We start from the raw sequence: 11,152 nt of genomic DNA on the forward strand, positions 1-11,152 counted from the left end.
AAAGGGAATTCCAATTCCATTTGTTTTCTGTCATTCACACAGGAATGTGAATTTTAAATATCTTAAAATAGTGTTTTGCAATAGAAGACTTAAAAGAACATATACTTAAGATATATGAACTTATCATAAAAGCAAGTGATAAATGCCTAGCAGAGAACAGATTTATTTGTAGTAAAAACAACACATTAAAATGGTTGTGTGAAGCACAGCATGCATATGGTAAAGCAACCATCTATTAAAATGTGTTGTAACCACAATGAACTGTGAAACAGCTACATTTAAAAACGTAGTAGGCAGCACTAATCAGTGTTGCTGCTAATAAAATAACACAGTTCTTCACTGGTTTCTACAAACTCAAATGATATTCAAATAAGAAAGAATGAATTATATAAAATGCTTTATATAGTCAAAGTGTGTTGCAAGCATACTGTTTTAAGAATTAAAGAGCATAAGGAAATAGATTCGAATGGCATGGGTCCATTTTGCAGAGCAGGTGGCTGTGCATAGGCTGCAGTGTAACACAGAAACGGGTGTGATGATGCAGGTGTGTAACTGCAGGTTGTCAAACACTTTGCCAATTACTTTGTAGAAATAGTGAAAATGTGGGCTAGCAAGGAGATATTATATATCATACTGTGGCGATAGCAGTGCATCATTAATGTATGTGCCACTGTTAGCAATAGTAAATTGCATTTATTTGTGCACAAAAAAAATAGACCAGACTTTCCACAGGAGAACATTAGAAGCTGCTAGGGAAAAGCTTATTGTAGTTGGCAGAGTTGAAAATTTGATCATGTTTTGGCAAAGTCAAAATTATTAAAGATTTGTGGAAAAGGTCATCAAATGTCATGTTACAGTGTGAGACTCTCCAATGTGCATAAGCTTGTCAGAGAACTGATTCTCTGTCCTCTGACTTTAAAATCATAAGAACACCACTCTTTAATTTACAACAGGAATACTTAGCTTAGGTGTCAGAAAAAAAAAAAACAACCAAAAAACGAGTAAAAAACCTAATTAAGGAAACCTAATGGAAAAAAATCACGACATCAGGGTACCTTTAAGGCTTTGCAATCCTTCACGGTTGGAGATAAGGTCAGACAAAACCTCATTTTGCATGTAGCTGACAATGCCTCATTTCATGCACAAAGGGGTGAGCTCTGCAAGGAAGATCTCTTGCAGTTGTACATTTCTGTGATAGCAAAAGTGCTGAGCAGAGCATGTCCTGAACACTACAAACCTTCAACTGTCTTTGTGGTAGATCTATATTCCAGTGGTTTCTTCAGCAGTCAAGGATGCTATACTTTTTTTTTTTTTAGAGATGCAAGACTGGTTGTAAGTAGAATGTCTCCAGCTTGCTGGAATTGTCAACAACAGAAAACGACTCTACTATGTGGTAATAAAAATAATCCAAAGGTACCCCATGTTTCCCATTTTCATGTTTTAAATGGTACCTGAGCAGTTTGCTTATAAAATCAAGAGCAGACAAGAGTATCAAATTCATATAGATTTCAGGATACGTCAGCTTTCTTGTGGGTCTAGGGTATAATTTTGTTGCAGAGCTTTTAACTATTCCTAACTAGATTGTGGCAAAATATTGGCTTCAGATAAAAATGTTCAGCCAGATCCAATCAGGATGAAAATATAGTATACAAATGAGTATCCTGGAACATGGAGGTCTTTCCAGCCTGTCAATAGCACTAAAGAAACTCATTCTCACTTTGTCTGAAATTAATCTCATTTAGTTTGTTCTTTGAACACAGGTGAGAATGGCAATAGGGTGACTGACTAGCTCTCAGGGGTTATACAGTGATGAGTCTGGAGTACTGATGAGTGCAGAAAGATCATCTGAGATGTAAACTTACACAGTTGAATCAATTGTGAGAGTAAGAATTATGTTCAGAGTGTGGAAAAACTCATGGAAATGTGGTTGAGGAAGATTTAATGATGGAGAAAAGCCATATTTGTTTGTTTTGTCAGTGACTTTCAGATAATATTTTCAGTGAAAAGCTATGATGGTAGAATTGAACTCTGCCCTTGCTGTATTGAGGTTTGTTGTTTTTGTCTCAGTAATTGTATCATTGTGTCTCAAGCCAGAAAGAATCTTGAAGAAAGAGGTGTGATAACATTTGCAACTCTGTGTGTAAACCCATAGAACTGTGCAAGGTGGTATTACTTGAGAAGGAGGGCAAAAGTAGAGTTCATTGAGGAGCAGGACACAGGGAAAAATAACTCAGGAAATACTTGATTAATCTCCCAACCCACATGCTGCTCTCTCTTGGGTCATGTTTCTCTTTTTTCTTTGTGTCTTCTTTATATGTAACTAATCTGCAGTCAGCTCCTCTGCTTGGACCATTTATCCTGGTCAGCAGCCAAAAGAGCTCTGAGCACCCACTCTAATATCCCGAGTAATGTTTTCACAGTTGGATAAACTGTGCTGCATGAAAACCTTCCCCGTACCTCTCACAAACACTTGCTATTTTATGCCTCGATCAGGTACTGCTTGTTCCTTCACTCTGTCCTGGATGCCTGTGGCTTATAAGTTATGCAGACATTTACCAGCACATAGCAAAGAGCACTATTGATAAAAACTCTCTTGGAAAGTGAGAGAAATGTGGACCAAGTATCAAAGGCTAAGAGGAATTTATCTAAAAGTTTCTATTTTGAAATTAGTTTAGATTAATTTTTTTATGGCACAAATATAAGTTCCATTTTTTCCATAGGGAGCTTGTTCTGCTTCCATAAAAACTGACAGTTTCCAGTTGAAAACAGAAAATTCCTACTGTTTTCAGTCTTCAGTAGAGTGAAAAAATGAAATCCATATATCTTCATTACAGGAAAGACAGAGCAGCTACTACATTGAATAGTATGTGTTAACCATGTGACCAGCTGAAATGGCTCCTCCTGGCCCCTATTAGTACAGGAGATGGAAGCATTTCTTAAAAACAAAATGCATTTGAAGCTTTTTTGTGCTTGACTTTATCATACCTAACACCAAGAGTGACCTAACACCACTCTTGGCACACAGGCTGGGTCATGGCTGTGCTGCACCACCACAGGACTACCTCAGGACTACCAATCCTTTTATATCTGTGTCTCAAATATGGCCAGCAACTGAGTGTTTGACCAATGCCAGCCAATCTGCCATCCTTGCACTTTTCAAATTATTTTTTATGGGAACTTATTCCTTATAGAACAAGGCTAAGAAAAGTCTCAGCCTAAAGTAGCTGTGTGAGAACCACCAAAACTTCTGAACAACTGCCTCCTATTTGCATTTTAATTTATTACCAGCACAGTTCATATAATTTAAAAACATGATTGCCCAGATAAATCATATATAATTAGTTGCAACTTGGAAACTAATGGAATGTGCTACCAAAATAACGGTAATTTTAAATTAAGATTTTTGTAAAAGATTTTACCACTAGAACATAGTATGGTGTTTATATAAGCAGATGCACTAATCAATATCCCTTTGCTGATCCAGACTGCAGCAGGAATTCAGCACTAGGTAAGGAATAATAGTAAGTTGTAGGGATAAATAAAACAAGGTCTACTAGCAGAGGTCTCTAATCTTAGCTGGCACAAACATAAAACCTCAGTGCATCCAAGCTGCATTCAGAGACAGTGGAGCTTGATACAGTTCATAGCACTAAGAATTCACTTCTAGAGCAGTTTAGAGAAAAATTGTCAATATGGGCAAGGACATAAATGGCTTTGGCCAAAGCCTGGCCACACCTGGCTCAGAAATTTGCATTAATTTATGATTGGTGCCTACTCAAACATTATTCAAAACAAATTCAGTCAGGTGCTAACAAGTTTTTTTAAACTGCCTACTTTTTCATTCCCTCTGAAATACCAACCTGTTTATTTGAAATAATAGAATTCATAGAAAGTGATCTTAAAAGTTTTAATAACACAGGAATATGTTTTGTCCAAAATAACTGTTTGGAGACTTTATACAGCTAAGATTACAGAAACAAACTGTAATTGCAGGGATCCACATGATAGCATAGGCATGTTTTTGTGGCTGGGACATAACTGCACATTTCAATTTGAAAAAGCTATGCATGATGTTTTGGGGTTTTAGAAAAGACAAATTACAAAACTGGAGGTATTATATTTCTATCCAAATCTTTTTATATTGGTAAGCTCTTTCATTCAGAATTGGCAGTACAGTAACAAAAAGGAAAAAATACAACAGAATTTGTACATGTTGCACAAAAGAGGGGAACAGAGCTAATGCTTTTGTTGTTTCTGTATATCTAAGGATGACATTCAATGGCAATTTCTGATTGCATTCATCACAGAATGAATGAGGTGTGATTGTTTCCGTGTTCATGGAAAGAGGATTCTTCTCTTCACAAAGTTAAAGTTTTGTAGTGCAGTTTGTGTTACCGCTATATTATTTCTGTTCTGTTCTCTGAATCTTTTAGTTGGTTTTAGAGACTCAGAGAGGTTTTGAGACGCAGAGGCTGGGGCATCCTTATAAATCAGTCCTGAACTGAGGTCTGGAATCAGGTGTGTCAGTGCAGAGAGGCACTGGGGATATTGAGTGTAGCTGCTGTAACCCCTGTGTCCCTTTCTGCTTCTCACCTTTGCCTGGAGAATTTATTCCAGCTGCAGATAAGGCAAAACACATGCCTTTCCACACTGCCCTTCCTCCTAACACACAGGACAGAAAGATAGAGAAAATGCTCTACAGGATCCATATGAGAAAAATTTTCTCTAGTTTGAAACACTTCATCATTAGCAGGGAGCAGATGTTATTCAACTGATATAAGAGGTTGATACATAAGGGCCACTTAGAACAATTAGCACTAATGGAAGAAATGGCAATTAGGTCATGTTTAAAAGATGAATGCCAGTGTCTTGAGCTGCCTGTGCTGTCATAGCAGCACAGATATCACCTCAGGCTGACATCCAATTATCTGACTTGCTTTTTAGGTGGGTTCTTGAGTTTTGCCATGGCTGCATAGCCAGCAATGCCCTGACCAGCGTGGATGGGCTTCTGCCTACCTCTTGTCTGCAGTGTTCTTAAATAACTTCCAGCAACAGAAAAATGGCAGCACAGGTATAAGTAGGAACACACCATATTGAAAAATTGTATTTTGTATTGTATTTATACAGCATTGGAGCCCTGTACTCAGTAAAAGCTTAATTCTGACTCTGCTCCTGCAGGCAATAGCTGGAATAAAAATACTAAGTTTTGCACAAGAAAAGTGATGTTGACACATAAAATAGAGCATTCTGGAGAAAAGTGTGGGATTTTGGAAATGGCTCTGTTTTTCCAAATGACCTAGACAAGGAATGAAGGAAATACCCTGCCCTGACAAATAATAGACTTAATGAATCTTTTCCTAATCTCCTGGATACTGTGGTTGGATAGAGGCTGATATGGTTGCAGTGAGACAGGCCTGCAGGATAAACCTGCTGCAGTTCCTCTGCTCCCTGTAGCAAATGTGCTACAAAACTGATATTGCTCAGGCAATCAACCTCCTTGAGAAAATCAATGCCTGCCTGCTCTTGAAGTGCCTGGTTTTGTCTTGTTAAAGGAACTGAAGTCAAGAAGTTACAGTTGGCATTCTCTAGAATCTTTCTCTTGTTTGTCCACAAAACTGGGGGTTTGTTTTTTACTGAAGTTTCATGTCAGGATAACATTTCTTTCAGCTTCATGACATTCTCATAGCACTAGCAGTAGACGTATAAATAGGGTTCCTTTTAAATAATGTAAGATTAATGGCCAGCACTTTCTCAGCTTGAAATACTTGTGTTAGTGGAACATCTGTACTGAGTACAACATCTCTAACATGTACATTACCAGTGTGCAGTAGTACAGTGCGGCCTCATGAAGAATTATTTGGAAAGCTTGTTCACAAAATATATCACCCTGAGTGAGGTCCTTTGTTGAAAACTCCTTCCAACTACCATAAGAGTATTCAAATAGCATAAAATTATTTTATGTGTCATGGACTTATCTGGAACACATCCATGAATGACTGGAAACAGTGAACAGTCTATTACCAGTGTCGAATATCAAGGATTCAACTTCAAGTAAATGTTCTTTCTATACAGAGTCCAAATTTTATATTAGAGTAAAATATTAAAAAAGTTGATACCAGCATCTTTATTGGGGTGTTAAATGTACTTGATAGCATCAGAAAAATTGTGCATCATGTAGTGGAATAAAGAGAAGAATGAGCTAGTATTTTTCTGACTCAAAATACGAAACCAGATTCCAGGGCAGATTACGACTTCTGAAAGGAGGTTCACTGTGAATGGAAGAAAAGGAACCATGCCAGAGCAGGGTTCCCAGGAGAACTGCAGTTGAGTCAAGTTTCTTTTTTCTGGAGACGGTAGAGTTAAGGGGGTGAACAGAGTAGCACAAGATCTGATCACACTTCCACATTAACACATTGCACTATGCACGAATTTTCCTCTGACCCAGGGTTAATTTGAACTAATTACCCAAATTATCCTTTCTGTATGGTCCACTTTAGGACAGAACCATAGGAATTTGTAAATGCTAGATTTGATATTCATTGTTTTAATAAAAGTTTCAAATCAAGATAAAAGTTCTATTTGCTTTGGAAAGCAGCCACGAAGTTTATTTGCTACTCCAGTGCCAAGTTGAACTGCAAATAAAGACAGCAATTCTTTTCACCCTGACCACAAAGCATGTGAATCTTTAAGCCAGCTAAAGGAAGTCCCTGTTTGTGAAAATTAATGTGAACATTTCAATTTATGCAGTCTATGCACACTTTCTTGTGTTTAATATGGTTCTCCTCCAGGATTTTAGAAATATTTTAATATCATGTAACTGCAACTCTGATTATCTATGTGTAAAGGCTGGAACTTGGCTAACGGATGGTGACTAAGGTGTCACCAGCAGCTCTGACATACAGTTCTTTACAGTCTGGAATATAGCTGTCACTGCCAGCATTTCCATCCCCCTGTGGACTTACTGGCACAGGCCCACTGTGCTCCTGTGCCTCAGTGAGTGCAGATTTGAGGAATGAGTAAGTCAGAGGTAGGAAATAGGGGTGTTTTTTTAGTGTGTTGGTAACTTATGAACATTCTCTGCAATGAAAAGGACACAGCCCAGCTTGTGTCCTCTCAGGCAACTTTTTTCTATGCATTACTTTAATGTTCTGTGAAAAATGCCTGGTGCACTCTTTCTCTATTGAATTAGTTTAATCCTGAAAATCTTTTATTTCCCTTAATGAATGTATTTATGACTCTTTCTTCAGATTAATTTTCCAAGAAAGATTCTTACTCATGTGCTTTCAGTGTTGATAACAGCATGGTCTTTGTACATGTAATACCAGCCTTTGGCTTGCAAACAAACCTACTTTTCTCAAAAGTGTCAACCTATGTACAAATACATAGTTCACTGTGTATAATAGCAATGATAAAGATAGAAAATTTTTAACACAAACACATAATGCTTGTCTTAAATAACATTTATCTGATGGTTAGGACTTCAGATGATTGTCACTTCTATGTCACTTCTAGAAATAGCAGTATCTTCCAGAATAATTTAGCTTCAGGGAAAACAGATGTATTTTATTTAGAAATAAATTCTAGTTTCATGTGCAAACTCTAAGTGAGAGTACAGATAAGCATGAGGAAAAGGTTTGTCTGCTCTTACACCTCTCCTTGTTTTCCATTACAGCTTTGCTAAAAGATTATGCAGAGATTGTAGATATCTTTCTGGTTTCTACCCAGTTATTGGAAACAAGATATTTTCTTGCTTACGGGACCCTAAAGAAAGATACAATGAAGGAAAAGTGAAAGTGTACTTTCCCAAGGCATTTCACATAGGACAGACCATGCTAACTGTGATGTGGGAATGATCCTTCAGTAGATTTTTCTTGAGCAAGTTGAAATTACTTGCACTTTATATTGCATTTTATGATTCACATTTTCATTCTTTATCAGCTGTTATATTTTCTAGAGTATGCCAGTAGAGTTTTATTTAATGTTTCCAAAAAAAGGTATGGGCTTCTATTTCTTCATAATGAATAGGAAATATTTTGGTAGTCCTTCCTGTCTTGCTGAGTGTGAGGTTGAGCAGCTATAAGAAAAGTCAGAAAAGGTTTAATTCGTAACATTTGTGCAATTTTCTTCATAGAATTTTGCAGATGTTCCTTTCTGGTGTGGCTTTTTTATTTGGCTTTGCCTCTGCTTTGTTCTCATATTTCAAATTTCAGTATGAAGTAATAAATGACTGTGGTACACAGAGAATTACAGATGGATCATGATTTCCATACCATTTTGGAAAAGTCATATTGCATTCAGCTTCTGTCAAAATGCTTTAAAAATACAAAGATCATTATAACTTTATTGGCACACGTTCCATAAAAGCTGAAGTGAAATATATCAACTGCTGAAAACAAGAAAAATTAGCATTTTCAAAGAGTTGGGAGCAGCTGGTGAATTACTAAAGTAAAAACTGGGACGAGCACATTGCCTCAGAGGGTGATACTACATTGAAACATTGAGTGACACTGAGCTTCTCTTTGCTCAAAGTGCTTCCCAGGTTGTCCAAAATGTCCACAATTCAGTGGCAGTCGGTAGCCAGAGACTGCCAAATTCCCTGTCCCCTCTGCAGGCATGCGGAGCCCGAGGAGCGGGCCGGTGCCGCTGTTCCGCTGGGGCAGAGCGGGGAAGCGGCTCCGCAGGCGGGCAGAGCCGGCCGCAGAACCTGAACCTGCGAGAGGAACGGCGGTCGTTTCTCACAGCGCCTTGGGAGAATTTTTAGGGACTTGTAAGGAAAGCGGTAACTTGTTTGTCTGAACAATCTGCAGGTGGTGTTTTCCACCTTGCTTTTCTGTTCCTCTCAAGGATGGTGCGTGAGAAAGGTGGTTTTATTTATTAACCAAGCAAATAGAATGTATTGTGTCAGTCTGTTTAAGCCAAAATTTCCTTTCTGCCGGTATTGGATACGAAATGAGTACACAGAAGCTTGGTAAATTCAAAAGAGAGAAAGAGCTAATTTTATTTCTGACTTTGTAATATATAGAATTTTAAAAGTGACAGTAGATTGGAGGATGAAATTGCTACCTCTTCAACCACACTGGTCAAACTAACAGTCTATCAATTCTTTCTTCCTACAAAGAAGAATCCAAAACAATTATTATTTACATGAACAGTGCATGAGAACTCTAGTAGAAATATGTAAACATCAGAAGGCATAGAAAACTTTTAAAATAACTTTAAAACTTTCAAAATAACTATAAAAGAAAACTTAACACTTTTAAAAGTCAGAGCAACACCATTCCATAAAGGCCTTCTTTTCTTCCTTCTTACACTGTGTCCTCCTCTGTTCTTGTGTCATTCTTGGCGCAAAGGTGACATCAACCCATGAACTCTGGGCTGGTGGGTGGCAGGAGGGAATGGCCCTACACAGCCCCAGTCTGGGGGCAGCAGCTGTGCCAGGGCTGTCCCTGCCCCTGCCCTGGCACCCTGCGCGGCGCCCAGGAAGGGACCAAGGCAGGATGACTGGCAGGGCAAGAGGATGGGGGCGAAATACTGAATACATACCCACTGCTGGCTTTATTACAGGCACCTACAGATATAAGCTCCCTTCAATATTCTTTAAATAAATCTTTCTCTCAAAGCCATATAAAAGATCTCATTTTCTCTCTTCCTGAAACACTCAAGCTCACTGCTTTTTTCTTTCTCTTCTGGGAAACAATTTAAAGCAATTTTTAGGTTTCGGAATAAACAGGATTCACACAGATAATGAGATAATACTAGCACAACATTAGATTTTGTAAAAAAGGAAAAGCATTTTGACTGCATTTTGACTTTAAAAAATAACATTTTTTATGTTAAAGATCAAAAATATGTTGAATAGTTAAAAGCAGTACATGATAGTGTCAGTTAGTGAGCTGTTGACTTTTTCCTGCAGAAAGTCAATCCCATAGGAATGTGTCATACAATTACAAAGATGTACAGAGTAGGTAGTGGTTTTGTGTTTTTTTAATAATTTTTGTTGGCTTTTTTTTCCTCTTGGAGAAATTTTGCTTTGCCACAGGTTCTTACCAAGATCCCTGCTCTTTTTCCAGAAAACCGACTATGTTGACCAATATTAACAGGCACCCCTTTATACCTTTCCTTCAGAGAGCACAAGGATTCTTTTGAGCTCTGTAGTGAAGGTTTCTTCCTGAAATGTACACACTGAGCTAAGCTCTGCCCTGGCTTTGCAGCACTGCATCTACATTGAGCGAGTTCAGAGGGGTTACGTGGGGATAACTGAAGCTGACCTCCTGACTGCCATTATAATAAACAAAGAAGAAATTTTTTTCTTCCTTTATAAAAGTCCATTTTTATCAAGTCTTTCTAAAAGCTACATTTCAGGAACTCAATTCATATTTTGAGCATCCAGGCAGAGAATCCTAAAAGCAATTTGTTGATATAAAGCTATGATTTTCTCAGACATTCAGAAGTAACCCAGCAACAAATCACTTTTCCCTCGGTGATGAGGAAATGGGACTGCAGAGTCCAGGAAAGTTGATAGCACTCACACAACTTCATGTGTACCCTGTGAGCTGGCTCTGGGCTCTCACTAGGAACTATAGATATTTCCTGTTAGGTGAAATTTTCTTGAGCCAGCAAGTGAGTGAGGAAATTTGAAAGAAAGAACTTCAGGCAAAATGCATCCCTAAAAGATGTAAGTCTTTTGTTTGGTTTTTTTTTTTTTTTGTTTTGTTTGTTTGTTTGTTTGTGGTTTTTTTTTTGTTTTTGTTTTTTTTTTTTTTAAGAAGAAGACAGTTCTGACTGATATTTTACAGTACATTTTCTGTAAATGCCTATATCTTCTCCAGTACATACAACTGTGTATGGGGGTCACCCACTCATTGGGAGACCTGTCAGGTAAGACATGACCTGCTCACCTAGGATGGATATTTTGTCATTGGCTTTTGCCTCAGCACAACTACTGAAATAATTGTGGCCTTTGAGTCATCTTGTACAACAGGAGGCATTATATTTCAAAATACTTTTTTTAACCCAAATCATATTCTGTCATGCTTGCTTCTCTCTCTCTTCCCCTCCTCCTTCAGTCTTATGCTACTGAATAGTTCCAGTCTTCAGTGGTTTCAGTTCATGATTTATTAAAGTTATTGCTATTTCCTGAATATCTCTAGAT

The sequence above is a fragment of the Lonchura striata genome, chromosome 8, assembly GCF_050655825.1.
Source record: "Lonchura striata isolate lonStrDom1 chromosome 8, ASM5065582v1, whole genome shotgun sequence".
Taxonomy (NCBI): domain Eukaryota; kingdom Metazoa; phylum Chordata; class Aves; order Passeriformes; family Estrildidae; genus Lonchura; species Lonchura striata.